Below are 14,960 nucleotides of genomic sequence, written 5' to 3'. Positions count from 1 at the left end.
GGATCAATGTTGCCGTTTTTTTGGGGACCTCCACCATGCGATCTGTATGAATGTGACCAGACTGACAGCTTCTCTGAGCCAGGCAAATTCATTTATCAGGGTCATTGTAATGGATATATCCAAAGAAATGGCAATATAATCCAAGGTAAAACAAACAAAAATGTAGATCGTTTTCTGTCATTTCAGCTGCTTGATGTGATTGTGTGATAGATTTAGTTGGCTGGCTAGCAAAGGAAAAGAAGCTAGCCTGCATAGGTACAGTGCATTCGGAAAGTTTTCAGACCCCTTACTTTTTTCCACATTTTGTTACGTTACAGCCTTATACTAAAATGGATGAAATAAAATAAAATCTATCTACACACAATACCACATAATGACAAAGCGATAACATATAGTTTTTATTAATGAAAAAAATATTTTAAAAATACCTTATTTACATACATTTTCAGACCCTTTGCTATGAGGCTGGAAATTGAGCTCAGGTCCATCCTGTTTCCATTGATCATCCTTGAGATGTTTCTTCAACTTGATTGGAGTCCACCTGTGGTAAATTCAAATGATTGGTCATTTCTGCAGCATTGAAGGTACCCAAGAACACAGTGGCTTCCATCACTCTTAAATAGAAGAAGTTTGGAACCACCAAGCCTCTTCCAAGTTCCGGCTGCACACGATAATTCCCGGCTTCTCATGTCTACCTCACATAATATCCCAAATTGAGTACCACAGAAAGAGCCATAATACCCATTAAATATTTTAAAAATACCTTATTTACGTACGTTTTCAGACCCTTTGCTATGAGGCTGGAAATTGAGCTCAGGTCCATCCTGTTTCCATTGATCATCCTTGAGATGTTTCTTCAACTTGATTGGAGTCCACCTGTGGTAAATTCAAATGATTGGTCATTTCTGCAGCATTGAAGGTACCCAAGAACACAGTGGCTTCCATCACTCTTAAATGGAAGAAGTTTTGAACCACCAAGCCTCTTCCAAGAGCCGCTGCACACAATAATTCCCGGCTTCTCAAGCCTTATTGTTTAATTAATTGACTAAGTAATTTCTGATTTCATTAGGTTCTGAGAGCGATAAATGTCCCACCCAGCCAAAGTCAGCCACACCCTTAGTATTCCACTCATTGGGTTTCCGTAGTGTAGTGGTTATCACGTTCGCCTAACACGCGAAAGGTCCCCGGTTCGAGACCGGGCGGAAACACATTTTAACAAATTGGTCCTTCGCACTTCTCAGTATTTGCTATTCAGACTTTAGTTTCAGTAGTGTATTGGTTATCACGTTCGCCTCACACGCGAAAGTCAGTCACACCCTTAGTTTTCCAATCATTCGGTTTCCGTAGTGTAGTGGTTATCACGTTCGCCTCACACGCGAAAGGTCCCCGGTTCGAAACCGGGCGGAAACATTTTGTAATATTCAATATTTCCCAATGCCCAGAGGCTAGCATTTGGTTTGAAACAGTTGAGGTTTGTCTAAACCTTGCTGTCTACCTCTCCGACCTGTGGATCAATGTTGCCGTTTTTTTGGGGACCTCCACCATGCGATCTGTATGAATGTGACCAGACTGACAGCTTCTCTGAGCCAGGCAAATTCATTTATCAGGGTCATTGTAATGGATATATCCAAAGAAATGGCAATATAATCCAAGGTAAAACAAACAAAAATGTAGATCGTTTTCTGTCATTTCAGCTGCTTGATGTGATTGTGTGATAGATTTAGTTGGCTGGCTAGCAAAGGAAAAGAAGCTAGCCTGCATAGGTACAGTGCATTCGGAAAGTTTTCAGACCCCTTACTTTTTTCCACATTTTGTTACGTTACAGCCTTATACTAAAATGGATGAAATAAAATAAAATCTATCTACACACAATACCACATAATGACAAAGCGATAACATATAGTTTTTATTAATGAAAAAAATATTTTAAAAATACCTTATTTACATACATTTTCAGACCCTTTGCTATGAGGCTGGAAATTGAGCTCAGGTCCATCCTGTTTCCATTGATCATCCTTGAGATGTTTCTTCAACTTGATTGGAGTCCACCTGTGGTAAATTCAAATGATTGGTCATTTCTGCAGCATTGAAGGTACCCAAGAACACAGTGGCTTCCATCACTCTTAAATAGAAGAAGTTTGGAACCACCAAGCCTCTTCCAAGTTCCGGCTGCACACGATAATTCCCGGCTTCTCATGTCTACCTCACATAATATCCCAAATTGAGTACCACAGAAAGAGCCATAATACCCATTAAATATTTTAAAAATACCTTATTTACGTACGTTTTCAGACCCTTTGCTATGAGGCTGGAAATTGAGCTCAGGTCCATCCTGTTTCCATTGATCATCCTTGAGATGTTTCTTCAACTTGATTGGAGTCCACCTGTGGTAAATTCAAATGATTGGTCATTTCTGCAGCATTGAAGGTACCCAAGAACACAGTGGCTTCCATCACTCTTAAATGGAAGAAGTTTTGAACCACCAAGCCTCTTCCAAGAGCCGCTGCACACAATAATTCCCGGCTTCTCAAGCCTTATTGTTTAATTAATTGACTAAGTAATTTCTGATTTCATTAGGTTCTGAGAGCGATAAATGTCCCACCCAGCCAAAGTCAGCCACACCCTTAGTATTCCACTCATTGGGTTTCCGTAGTGTAGTGGTTATCACGTTCGCCTAACACGCGAAAGGTCCCCGGTTCGAGACCGGGCGGAAACACATTTTAACAAATTGGTCCTTCGCACTTCTCAGTATTTGCTATTCAGACTTTAGTTTCAGTAGTGTATTGGTTATCACGTTCGCCTCACACGCGAAAGTCAGTCACACCCTTAGTTTTCCAATCATTCGGTTTCCGTAGTGTAGTGGTTATCACGTTCGCCTCACACGCGAAAGGTCCCCGGTTCGAAACCGGGCGGAAACATTTTGTAATATTCAATATTTCCCAATGCCCAGAGGCTAGCATTTGGTTTGAAACAGTTGAGGTTTGTCTAAACCTTGCTGTCTACCTCTCCGACCTGTGGATCAATGTTGCCGTTTTTTTGGGGACCTCCACCATGCGATCTGTATGAATGTGACCAGACTGACAGCTTCTCTGAGCCAGGCAAATTCATTTATCAGGGTCATTGTAATGGATATATCCAAAGAAATGGCAATATAATCCAAGGTAAAACAAACAAAAATGTAGATCGTTTTCTGTCATTTCAGCTGCTTGATGTGATTGTGTGATAGATTTAGTTGGCTGGCTAGCAAAGGAAAAGAAGCTAGCCTGCATAGGTACAGTGCATTCGGAAAGTTTTCAGACCCCTTACTTTTTTCCACATTTTGTTACGTTACAGCCTTATACTAAAATGGATGAAATAAAATAAAATCTATCTACACACAATACCACATAATGACAAAGCGATAACATATAGTTTTTATTAATGAAAAAAATATTTTAAAAATACCTTATTTACATACATTTTCAGACCCTTTGCTATGAGGCTGGAAATTGAGCTCAGGTCCATCCTGTTTCCATTGATCATCCTTGAGATGTTTCTTCAACTTGATTGGAGTCCACCTGTGGTAAATTCAAATGATTGGTCATTTCTGCAGCATTGAAGGTACCCAAGAACACAGTGGCTTCCATCACTCTTAAATAGAAGAAGTTTGGAACCACCAAGCCTCTTCCAAGTTCCGGCTGCACACGATAATTCCCGGCTTCTCATGTCTACCTCACATAATATCCCAAATTGAGTACCACAGAAAGAGCCATAATACCCATTAAATATTTTAAAAATACCTTATTTACGTACGTTTTCAGACCCTTTGCTATGAGGCTGGAAATTGAGCTCAGGTCCATCCTGTTTCCATTGATCATCCTTGAGATGTTTCTTCAACTTGATTGGAGTCCACCTGTGGTAAATTCAAATGATTGGTCATTTCTGCAGCATTGAAGGTACCCAAGAACACAGTGGCTTCCATCACTCTTAAATGGAAGAAGTTTTGAACCACCAAGCCTCTTCCAAGAGCCGCTGCACACAATAATTCCCGGCTTCTCAAGCCTTATTGTTTAATTAATTGACTAAGTAATTTCTGATTTCATTAGGTTCTGAGAGCGATAAATGTCCCACCCAGCCAAAGTCAGCCACACCCTTAGTATTCCACTCATTGGGTTTCCGTAGTGTAGTGGTTATCACGTTCGCCTAACACGCGAAAGGTGAAACACATTTTAACAAATTGGTCCTTCGCACTTCTCAGTATTTGCTATTCAGACTTTAGTTTCAGTAGTGTATTGGTTATCACGTTCGCCTCACACGCGAAAGTCAGTCACACCCTTAGTTTTCCAATCATTCGGTTTCCGTAGTGTAGTGGTTATCACGTTCGCCTCACACGCGAAAGGTCCCCGGTTCGAAACCGGGCGGAAACATTTTGTAATATTCAATATTTCCCAATGCCCAGAGGCTAGCATTTGGTTTGAAACAGTTGAGGTTTGTCTAAACCTTGCTGTCTACCTCTCCGACCTGTGGATCAATGTTGCCGTTTTTTTGGGGACCTCCACCATGCGATCTGTATGAATGTGACCAGACTGACAGCTTCTCTGAGCCAGGCAAATTCATTTATCAGGGTCATTGTAATGGATATATCCAAAGAAATGGCAATATAATCCAAGGTAAAACAAACAAAAATGTAGATCGTTTTCTGTCATTTCAGCTGCTTGATGTGATTGTGTGATAGATTTAGTTGGCTGGCTAGCAAAGGAAAAGAAGCTAGCCTGCATAGGTACAGTGCATTCGGAAAGTTTTCAGACCCCTTACTTTTTTCCACATTTTGTTACGTTACAGCCTTATACTAAAATGGATGAAATAAAATAAAATCTATCTACACACAATACCACATAATGACAAAGCGATAACATATAGTTTTTATTAATGAAAAAAACATTTTATAAATACCTTATTTACATACATTTTCAGACCCTTTGCTATGAGGCTGGAAATTGAGCTCAGGTCCATCCTGTTTCCATTGATCATCCTTGAGATGTTTCTTCAACTTGATTGGAGTCCACCTGTGGTAAATTCAAATGATTGGTCATTTCTGCAGCATTGAAGGTACCCAAGAACACAGTGACTTCCATCACTCTTAAATGGAAGAAGTTTGGAACCACCAAGCCTCTTCCAAGTTCCGGCTGCACACGATAATTCCAGGCTTCTCATGTCTACCTCACATAATATCCCAAATTGAGTACCACAGAAAGAGCCATGATACCCATTAAATATTTTTAAAATACCTTATTTACGTACGTTTTCAGACCCTTTGCTATGAGGCTGGAAATTGAGCTCAGGTCCATTCTGTTTCCATTGATCATCCTTGAGATGTTTCTTCAACTTGATTGGAGTCCACCTGTGGTAAATTCAAATGATTGGTCATTTCTGCAGCATTGAAGGTACCCAAGAACACAGTGGCTTCCATCACTCTTAAATGGAAGAAGTTTTGAACCACCAAGCCTCTTCCAAGAGCCGCTGCACACAATAATTCCCGGCTTCTCAAGCCTTATTGTTTAATTAATTGACTAAGTAATTTCTGATTTCAATAGGTTCTGAGAGCGATAAATGTCCCACCCAGCCAAAGTCAGCCACACCCTTAGCGTTCCACTCATTGGGTTTCCGTAGTGTAGTGGTTATCACGTTCGCCTAACACGCGAAAGGTGTCCGGGCGGAAACACATCTTAACAAATTGGTCCTTCGTACTTCTCAGTATTTTCTATTCAGACTTTAGTTTCAATAGTGTATTGGTTATCACGTTCGCCTCACACGCGAAAGTCAGTCACACCCTTAGTTTTCCAATCATTCGGTTTCCGTAGTGTAGTGGTTATCACGTTCGCCTCACACGCGAAAGGTCCCCGGTTCGAAACCGGGCGGAAACATTTTGTAATATTCAATATTTCCCAAAGCCCAGAGGCTAGCATTTGGTTTGAAACAGTTGAGGTTTGTCTAAACCTTGCTGTCTACCTCTCCGACCTGTGGATCAATGTTGCCGTTTTTTTGGGGACCTCCACCATGCGATCTGTATGAATGTGACCAGACTGACAGCTTCTCTGAGCCAGGCAAATTCATTTATCAGGGTCATTGTAATGGATATATCCAAAGAAATGGCAATATAATCCAAGGTAAAACAAACAAAAATGTAGATCTTTTTCTGTCATTTCAGCTGCTTGATGTGATTGTGTGATAGATTTAGTTGGCTGGCTAGCAAAGGAAAAGAAGCTAGCCTGCATAGGTACAGTGCATTCGGAAAGTTTTCAGACCCCTTACTTTTTTCCACATTTTGTTACGTTACAGCCTTATACTAAAATGGATGAAATAAAATAAAATCTATCTACACACAATACCACATAATGACAAAGCGATAACATATAGTTTTTATTAATGAAAAAAATATTTTAAAAATACCTTATTTACATACATTTTCAGACCCTTTGCTATGAGGCTGGAAATTGAGCTCAGGTCCATCCTGTTTCCATTGATCATCCTTGAGATGTTTCTTCAACTTGATTGGAGTCCACCTGTGGTAAATTCAAATGATTGGTCATTTCTGCAGCATTGAAGGTACCCAAGAACACAGTGGCTTCCATCACTCTTAAATAGAAGAAGTTTGGAACCACCAAGCCTCTTCCAAGTTCCGGCTGCACACGATAATTCCAGGCTTCTCATGTCTACCTCACATAATATCCCAAATTGAGTACCACAGAAAGAGCCATAATACCCATTAAATATTTTTAAAATACCTTATTTACGTACGTTTTCAGACCCTTTGCTATGAGGCTGGAAATTGAGCTCAGGTCCATCCTGTTTCCATTGATCATCCTTGAGATGTTTCTTCAACTTGATTGGAGTCCACCTGTGGTAAATTCAAATGATTGGTCATTTCTGCAGCATTGAAGGTACCCAAGAACACAGTGGCTTCCATCACTCTTAAATGGAAGAAGTTTTGAACCACCAAGCCTCTTCCAAGAGCCGCTGCACACAATAATTCCCGGCTTCTCAAGCCTTATTGTTTAATTAATTGACTAAGTAATTTCTGATTTCATTAGGTTCTGAGAGCGATAAATGTCCCACCCAGCCAAAGTCAGCCACACCCTTAGTATTCCACTCATTGGGTTTCCGTAGTGTAGTGGTTATCACGTTCGCCTAACACGCGAAAGGTCCCCGGTTCGAGACCGGGCGGAAACACATTTTAACAAATTGGTCCTTCGCACTTCTCAGTATTTGCTATTCAGACTTTAGTTTCAGTAGTGTATTGGTTATCACGTTCGCCTCACACGCGAAAGTCAGTCACACCCTTAGTTTTCCAATCATTCGGTTTCCGTAGTGTAGTGGTTATCACGTTCGCCTCACACGCGAAAGGTCCCCGGTTCGAAACCGGGCGGAAACATTTTGTAATATTCAATATTTCCCAATGCCCAGAGGCTAGCATTTGGTTTGAAACAGTTGAGGTTTGTCTAAACCTTGCTGTCTACCTCTCCGACCTGTGGATCAATGTTGCCGTTTTTTTGGGGACCTCCACCATGCGATCTGTATGAATGTGACCAGACTGACAGCTTCTCTGAGCCAGGCAAATTCATTTATCAGGGTCATTGTAATGGATATATCCAAAGAAATGGCAATATAATCCAAGGTAAAACAAACAAAAATGTAGATCGTTTTCTGTCATTTCAGCTGCTTGATGTGATTGTGTGATAGATTTAGTTGGCTGGCTAGCAAAGGAAAAGAAGCTAGCCTGCATAGGTACAGTGCATTCGGAAAGTTTTCAGACCCCTTACTTTTTTCCACATTTTGTTACGTTACAGCCTTATACTAAAATGGATGAAATAAAATAAAATCTATCTACACACAATACCACATAATGACAAAGCGATAACATATAGTTTTTATTAATGAAAAAAATATTTTAAAAATACCTTATTTACATACATTTTCAGACCCTTTGCTATGAGGCTGGAAATTGAGCTCAGGTCCATCCTGTTTCCATTGATCATCCTTGAGATGTTTCTTCAACTTGATTGGAGTCCACCTGTGGTAAATTCAAATGATTGGTCATTTCTGCAGCATTGAAGGTACCCAAGAACACAGTGGCTTCCATCACTCTTAAATAGAAGAAGTTTGGAACCACCAAGCCTCTTCCAAGTTCCGGCTGCACACGATAATTCCCGGCTTCTCATGTCTACCTCACATAATATCCCAAATTGAGTACCACAGAAAGAGCCATAATACCCATTAAATATTTTTAAAATACCTTATTTACGTACGTTTTCAGACCCTTTGCTATGAGGCTGGAAATTGAGCTCAGGTCCATCCTGTTTCCATTGATCATCCTTGAGATGTTTCTTCAACTTGATTGGAGTCCACCTGTGGTAAATTCAAATGATTGGTCATTTCTGCAGCATTGAAGGTACCCAAGAACACAGTGGCTTCCATCACTCTTAAATGGAAGAAGTTTTGAACCACCAAGCCTCTTCCAAGAGCCGCTGCACACAATAATTCCCGGCTTCTCAAGCCTTATTGTTTAATTAATTGACTAAGTAATTTCTGATTTCATTAGGTTCTGAGAGCGATAAATGTCCCACCCAGCCAAAGTCAGCCACACCCTTAGTATTCCACTCATTGGGTTTCCGTAGTGTAGTGGTTATCACGTTCGCCTAACACGCGAAAGGTCCCCGGTTCGAGACCGGGCGGAAACACATTTTAACAAATTGGTCCTTCGCACTTCTCAGTATTTGCTATTCAGACTTTAGTTTCAGTAGTGTATTGGTTATCACGTTCGCCTCACACGCGAAAGTCAGTCACACCCTTAGTTTTCCAATCATTCGGTTTCCGTAGTGTAGTGGTTATCACGTTCGCCTCACACGCGAAAGGTCCCCGGTTCGAAACCGGGCGGAAACATTTTGTAATATTCAATATTTCCCAATGCCCAGAGGCTAGCATTTGGTTTGAAACAGTTGAGGTTTGTCTAAACCTTGCTGTCTACCTCTCCGACCTGTGGATCAATGTTGCCGTTTTTTTGGGGACCTCCACCATGCGATCTGTATGAATGTGACCAGACTGACAGCTTCTCTGAGCCAGGCAAATTCATTTATCAGGGTCATTGTAATGGATATATCCAAAGAAATGGCAATATAATCCAAGGTAAAACAAACAAAAATGTAGATCGTTTTCTGTCATTTCAGCTGCTTGATGTGATTGTGTGATAGATTTAGTTGGCTGGCTAGCAAAGGAAAAGAAGCTAGCCTGCATAGGTACAGTGCATTCGGAAAGTTTTCAGACCCCTTACTTTTTTCCACATTTTGTTACGTTACAGCCTTATACTAAAATGGATGAAATAAAATAAAATCTATCTACACACAATACCACATAATGACAAAGCGATAACATATAGTTTTTATTAATGAAAAAAATATTTTAAAAATACCTTATTTACATACATTTTCAGACCCTTTGCTATGAGGCTGGAAATTGAGCTCAGGTCCATCCTGTTTCCATTGATCATCCTTGAGATGTTTCTTCAACTTGATTGGAGTCCACCTGTGGTAAATTCAAATGATTGGTCATTTCTGCAGCATTGAAGGTACCCAAGAACACAGTGGCTTCCATCACTCTTAAATAGAAGAAGTTTGGAACCACCAAGCCTCTTCCAAGAGTTCCGGCTGCACACAATAATTCCCGGCTTCTCATGTCTTGATTGTTTACATTAATATCCCAAAATTTCTGATTTCATACCACATAAAGTCCCAGCCATAATACCACATTAAATATTTTAAAAATACCATTATTTCCGTAGTGTAGTGGTTATCACGTTCGCCTAACACGCGAAAGGTCCCCGGTTCGAAACCGGGCGGAAACATTTTGTAATATTCAATATTTCCCAATGCCCAGAGGCTAGCATTTGGTTTGAAACAGTTGAGGTTTGTCTAAACCTTGCTGTCTACCTCTCCGACCTGTGGATCAGGTCCATCCTGTTTCCATTGATCATCCTTGAGATGTTTCTTCAACTTGATTGGAGTCCACCTGTGGTAAATTCAAATGATTGGTCATTTCTGCAGCATTGAAGGTACCCAAGAACACAGTGGCTTCCATCACTCTTAAATGTTTTGAACCACCAAGCCTCTTCCATGCACACAATAATTCCCGGCTTCTCACCTTATTGTTTAATTAATTGACTACAGGGAAAGGTCTGGATTTCAACATATTGGTCCTTCGCACTTCTCAGTATTTGCTATTCAGACTTTAAGTTGTGTAGTGGTCCACACGCCTCACACGCGAAAGTCAGTCACACCCTTAGTTGTCCAATTATTCGGTTTCCGTAGTGTAGTGGTTATCATGTTCGCCTAACACGCGAAAGGCCCCCGGTTCGAGACCAGGGGGAAACACATTTTAACATATTGGTCCTTCGCACTTCTCAGTATTTGCTATTCAGACTTTAGTTTCAGTAGTGTATTGGTTATCACGTTCGCCTCACACGCGAAAGTCAGTCACACCCTTAGTTTTCCAATCATTCGGTTTCCGTAGTGTAGTGGTTATCACGTTCGCCTCACACGCGAAAGGTCCCCGGTTCGAAACCGGGCGGAAACATTTTGTAATATTCAATATTTCCCAATGCCCAGAGGCTAGCATTTGGTTTGAAACAGTTGAGGTTTGTCTAAACCTTGCTGTCTACCTCTCCGACCTGTGGATCAATGTTGCCGTTTTTTTGGGGACCTCCACCATGCGTTCTGTATGAATGTGACCAGACTGACAGCTTCTCTGAGCCAGGCAAATTCATTTATCAGGGTCATTGTAATGGATATATCCAAAGAAATGGCAATATAATCCAAGGTAAAACAAACAAAAATGTAGATCGTTTTCTGTCATTTCAGCTGCTTGATGTGATTGTGTGATAGATTTAGTTGGCTGGCTAGCAAAGGAAAAGAAGCTAGCCTGCATAGGTACAGTGCATTCGGAAAGTTTTCAGACCCCTTACTTTTTTCCACATTTTGTTACGTTACAGCCTTATACTAAAATGGATGAAATAAAATAAAATCTATCTACACACAATACCACATAATGACAAAGCGATAACATATAGTTTTTATTAATGAAAAAAATATTTTAAAAATACCTTATTTACATACATTTTCAGACCCTTTGCTATGAGGCTGGAAATTGAGCTCAGGTCCATCCTGTTTCCATTGATCATCCTTGAGATGTTTCTTCAACTTGATTGGAGTCCACCTGTGGTAAATTCAAATGATTGGTCATTTCTGCAGCATTGAAGGTACCCAAGAACACAGTGGCTTCCATCACTCTTAAATAGAAGAAGTTTGGAACCACCAAGCCTCTTCCAAGTTCCGGCTGCACACGATAATTCCCGGCTTCTCATGTCTACCTCACATAATATCCCAAATTGAGTACCACAGAAAGAGCCATAATACCCATTAAATATTTTAAAAATACCTTATTTACGTACGTTTTCAGACCCTTTGCTATGAGGCTGGAAATTGAGCTCAGGTCCATCCTGTTTCCATTGATCATCCTTGAGATGTTTCTTCAACTTGATTGGAGTCCACCTGTGGTAAATTCAAATGATTGGTCATTTCTGCAGCATTGAAGGTACCCAAGAACACAGTGGCTTCCATCACTCTTAAATGGAAGAAGTTTTGAACCACCAAGCCTCTTCCAAGAGCCGCTGCACACAATAATTCCCGGCTTCTCAAGCCTTATTGTTTAATTAATTGACTAAGTAATTTCTGATTTCATTAGGTTCTGAGAGCGATAAATGTCCCACCCAGCCAAAGTCAGCCACACCCTTAGTATTCCACTCATTGGGTTTCCGTAGTGTAGTGGTTATCACGTTCGCCTAACACGCGAAAGGTCCCCGGTTCGAGACCGGGCGGAAACACATTTTAACAAATTGGTCCTTCGCACTTCTCAGTATTTGCTATTCAGACTTTAGTTTCAGTAGTGTATTGGTTATCACGTTCGCCTCACACGCGAAAGTCAGTCACACCCTTAGTTTTCCAATCATTCGGTTTCCGTAGTGTAGTGGTTATCACGTTCGCCTCACACGCGAAAGGTCCCCGGTTCGAAACCGGGCGGAAACATTTTGTAATATTCAATATTTCCCAATGCCCAGAGGCTAGCATTTGGTTTGAAACAGTTGAGGTTTGTCTAAACCTTGCTGTCTACCTCTCCGACCTGTGGATCAATGTTGCCGTTTTTTTGGGGACCTCCACCATGCGATCTGTATGAATGTGACCAGACTGACAGCTTCTCTGAGCCAGGCAAATTCATTTATCAGGGTCATTGTAATGGATATATCCAAAGAAATGGCAATATAATCCAAGGTAAAACAAACAAAAATGTAGATCGTTTTCTGTCATTTCAGCTGCTTGATGTGATTGTGTGATAGATTTAGTTGGCTGGCTAGCAAAGGAAAAGAAGCTAGCCTGCATAGGTACAGTGCATTCGGAAAGTTTTCAGACCCCTTACTTTTTTCCACATTTTGTTACGTTACAGCCTTATACTAAAATGGATGAAATAAAATAAAATCTATCTACACACAATACCACATAATGACAAAGCGATAACATATAGTTTTTATTAATGAAAAAAATATTTTAAAAATACCTTATTTACATACATTTTCAGACCCTTTGCTATGAGGCTGGAAATTGAGCTCAGGTCCATCCTGTTTCCATTGATCATCCTTGAGATGTTTCTTCAACTTGATTGGAGTCCACCTGTGGTAAATTCAAATGATTGGTCATTTCTGCAGCATTGAAGGTACCCAAGAACACAGTGGCTTCCATCACTCTTAAATAGAAGAAGTTTGGAACCACCAAGCCTCTTCCAAGTTCCGGCTGCACACGATAATTCCCGGCTTCTCATGTCTACCTCACATAATATCCCAAATTGAGTACCACAGAAAGAGCCATAATACCCATTAAATATTTTAAAAATACCTTATTTACGTACGTTTTCAGACCCTTTGCTATGAGGCTGGAAATTGAGCTCAGGTCCATCCTGTTTCCATTGATCATCCTTGAGATGTTTCTTCAACTTGATTGGAGTCCACCTGTGGTAAATTCAAATGATTGGTCATTTCTGCAGCATTGAAGGTACCCAAGAACACAGTGGCTTCCATCACTCTTAAATGGAAGAAGTTTTGAACCACCAAGCCTCTTCCAAGAGCCGCTGCACACAATAATTCCCGGCTTCTCAAGCCTTATTGTTTAATTAATTGACTAAGTAATTTCTGATTTCATTAGGTTCTGAGAGCGATAAATGTCCCACCCAGCCAAAGTCAGCCACACCCTTAGTATTCCACTCATTGGGTTTCCGTAGTGTAGTGGTTATCACGTTCGCCTAACACGCGAAAGGTCCCCGGTTCGAGACCGGGCGGAAACACATTTTAACAAATTGGTCCTTCGCACTTCTCAGTATTTGCTATTCAGACTTTAGTTTCAGTAGTGTATTGGTTATCACGTTCGCCTCACACGCGAAAGTCAGTCACACCCTTAGTTTTCCAATCATTCGGTTTCCGTAGTGTAGTGGTTATCACGTTCGCCTCACACGCGAAAGGTCCCCGGTTCGAAACCGGGCGGAAACATTTTGTAATATTCAATATTTCCCAATGCCCAGAGGCTAGCATTTGGTTTGAAACAGTTGAGGTTTGTCTAAACCTTGCTGTCTACCTCTCCGACCTGTGGATCAATGTTGCCGTTTTTTTGGGGACCTCCACCATGCGATCTGTATGAATGTGACCAGACTGACAGCTTCTCTGAGCCAGGCAAATTCATTTATCAGGGTCATTGTAATGGATATATCCAAAGAAATGGCAATATAATCCAAGGTAAAACAAACAAAAATGTAGATCGTTTTCTGTCATTTCAGCTGCTTGATGTGATTGTGTGATAGATTTAGTTGGCTGGCTAGCAAAGGAAAAGAAGCTAGCCTGCATAGGTACAGTGCATTCGGAAAGTTTTCAGACCCCTTACTTTTTTCCACATTTTGTTACGTTACAGCCTTATACTAAAATGGATGAAATAAAATAAAATCTATCTACACACAATACCACATAATGACAAAGCGATAACATATAGTTTTTATTAATGAAAAAAATATTTTAAAAATACCTTATTTACATACATTTTCAGACCCTTTGCTATGAGGCTGGAAATTGAGCTCAGGTCCATCCTGTTTCCATTGATCATCCTTGAGATGTTTCTTCAACTTGATTGGAGTCCACCTGTGGTAAATTCAAATGATTGGTCATTTCTGCAGCATTGAAGGTACCCAAGAACACAGTGGCTTCCATCACTCTTAAATAGAAGAAGTTTGGAACCACCAAGCCTCTTCCAAGTTCCGGCTGCACACGATAATTCCCGGCTTCTCATGTCTACCTCACATAATATCCCAAATTGAGTACCACAGAAAGAGCCATAATACCCATTAAATATTTTAAAAATACCTTATTTACGTACGTTTTCAGACCCTTTGCTATGAGGCTGGAAATTGAGCTCAGGTCCATCCTGTTTCCATTGATCATCCTTGAGATGTTTCTTCAACTTGATTGGAGTCCACCTGTGGTAAATTCAAATGATTGGTCATTTCTGCAGCATTGAAGGTACCCAAGAACACAGTGGCTTCCATCACTCTTAAATGGAAGAAGTTTTGAACCACCAAGCCTCTTCCAAGAGCCGCTGCACACAATAATTCCCGGCTTCTCAAGCCTTATTGTTTAATTAATTGACTAAGTAATTTCTGATTTCATTAGGTTCTGAGAGCGATAAATGTCCCACCCAGCCAAAGTCAGCCACACCCTTAGTATTCCACTCATTGGGTTTCCGTAGTGTAGTGGTTATCACGTTCGCCTAACACGCGAAAGGTCCCCGGTTCGAGACCGGGCGGAAACACATTTTAACAAATTGGTCCTTCGCACTTCTCAG

The 14,960-nt window shown here is 40.7% G+C and overlaps 18 non-coding genes across 18 annotated transcripts; all 18 read left to right on the top strand.

Moving 5' to 3' along the window:
- The first annotated feature begins 1,135 nt into the window (after positions 1-1,135).
- Positions 1,136-1,208, top strand: trnav-aac (transfer RNA valine (anticodon AAC)). Its single transcript has one exon. It is a non-coding gene; the product is annotated as a tRNA-Val (tRNA).
- A 129-nt stretch (positions 1,209-1,337) lies between these two features.
- On the top strand, positions 1,338-1,410 carry trnav-cac (transfer RNA valine (anticodon CAC)). The gene has a single exon. It is a non-coding gene; the product is annotated as a tRNA-Val (tRNA).
- Positions 1,411-2,643: 1,233 nt separating this feature from the next.
- trnav-aac (transfer RNA valine (anticodon AAC)) lies at positions 2,644-2,716 on the top strand. The gene has a single exon. It is a non-coding gene; the product is annotated as a tRNA-Val (tRNA).
- A 129-nt stretch (positions 2,717-2,845) lies between these two features.
- trnav-cac (transfer RNA valine (anticodon CAC)) lies at positions 2,846-2,918 on the top strand. The gene has a single exon. It is a non-coding gene; the product is annotated as a tRNA-Val (tRNA).
- A 1,415-nt stretch (positions 2,919-4,333) lies between these two features.
- Positions 4,334-4,406, top strand: trnav-cac (transfer RNA valine (anticodon CAC)). Its single transcript has one exon. It is a non-coding gene; the product is annotated as a tRNA-Val (tRNA).
- Positions 4,407-5,830: 1,424 nt separating this feature from the next.
- trnav-cac (transfer RNA valine (anticodon CAC)) lies at positions 5,831-5,903 on the top strand. Its single transcript has one exon. It is a non-coding gene; the product is annotated as a tRNA-Val (tRNA).
- Positions 5,904-7,136: 1,233 nt separating this feature from the next.
- trnav-aac (transfer RNA valine (anticodon AAC)) lies at positions 7,137-7,209 on the top strand. The gene has a single exon. It is a non-coding gene; the product is annotated as a tRNA-Val (tRNA).
- Positions 7,210-7,338: 129 nt separating this feature from the next.
- trnav-cac (transfer RNA valine (anticodon CAC)) lies at positions 7,339-7,411 on the top strand. Its single transcript has one exon. It is a non-coding gene; the product is annotated as a tRNA-Val (tRNA).
- A 1,233-nt stretch (positions 7,412-8,644) lies between these two features.
- trnav-aac (transfer RNA valine (anticodon AAC)) lies at positions 8,645-8,717 on the top strand. Its single transcript has one exon. It is a non-coding gene; the product is annotated as a tRNA-Val (tRNA).
- A 129-nt stretch (positions 8,718-8,846) lies between these two features.
- On the top strand, positions 8,847-8,919 carry trnav-cac (transfer RNA valine (anticodon CAC)). Its single transcript has one exon. It is a non-coding gene; the product is annotated as a tRNA-Val (tRNA).
- An 885-nt stretch (positions 8,920-9,804) lies between these two features.
- On the top strand, positions 9,805-9,877 carry trnav-aac (transfer RNA valine (anticodon AAC)). The gene has a single exon. It is a non-coding gene; the product is annotated as a tRNA-Val (tRNA).
- Positions 9,878-10,330: 453 nt separating this feature from the next.
- On the top strand, positions 10,331-10,403 carry trnav-aac (transfer RNA valine (anticodon AAC)). Its single transcript has one exon. It is a non-coding gene; the product is annotated as a tRNA-Val (tRNA).
- A 129-nt stretch (positions 10,404-10,532) lies between these two features.
- Positions 10,533-10,605, top strand: trnav-cac (transfer RNA valine (anticodon CAC)). The gene has a single exon. It is a non-coding gene; the product is annotated as a tRNA-Val (tRNA).
- A 1,233-nt stretch (positions 10,606-11,838) lies between these two features.
- On the top strand, positions 11,839-11,911 carry trnav-aac (transfer RNA valine (anticodon AAC)). The gene has a single exon. It is a non-coding gene; the product is annotated as a tRNA-Val (tRNA).
- A 129-nt stretch (positions 11,912-12,040) lies between these two features.
- trnav-cac (transfer RNA valine (anticodon CAC)) lies at positions 12,041-12,113 on the top strand. Its single transcript has one exon. It is a non-coding gene; the product is annotated as a tRNA-Val (tRNA).
- A 1,233-nt stretch (positions 12,114-13,346) lies between these two features.
- On the top strand, positions 13,347-13,419 carry trnav-aac (transfer RNA valine (anticodon AAC)). Its single transcript has one exon. It is a non-coding gene; the product is annotated as a tRNA-Val (tRNA).
- A 129-nt stretch (positions 13,420-13,548) lies between these two features.
- trnav-cac (transfer RNA valine (anticodon CAC)) lies at positions 13,549-13,621 on the top strand. The gene has a single exon. It is a non-coding gene; the product is annotated as a tRNA-Val (tRNA).
- A 1,233-nt stretch (positions 13,622-14,854) lies between these two features.
- trnav-aac (transfer RNA valine (anticodon AAC)) lies at positions 14,855-14,927 on the top strand. The gene has a single exon. It is a non-coding gene; the product is annotated as a tRNA-Val (tRNA).
- The last annotated feature ends 33 nt before the right edge of the window (positions 14,928-14,960 follow it).

This window comes from Oncorhynchus clarkii, unplaced genomic scaffold (assembly GCF_045791955.1).
Source record: "Oncorhynchus clarkii lewisi isolate Uvic-CL-2024 unplaced genomic scaffold, UVic_Ocla_1.0 unplaced_contig_1103_pilon_pilon, whole genome shotgun sequence".
Classification (NCBI taxonomy): domain Eukaryota; kingdom Metazoa; phylum Chordata; class Actinopteri; order Salmoniformes; family Salmonidae; genus Oncorhynchus; species Oncorhynchus clarkii.
The sequence above is the reverse complement of the archived record's forward strand: the minus strand, read 5'-3'. Positions and strand labels throughout refer to the sequence as shown.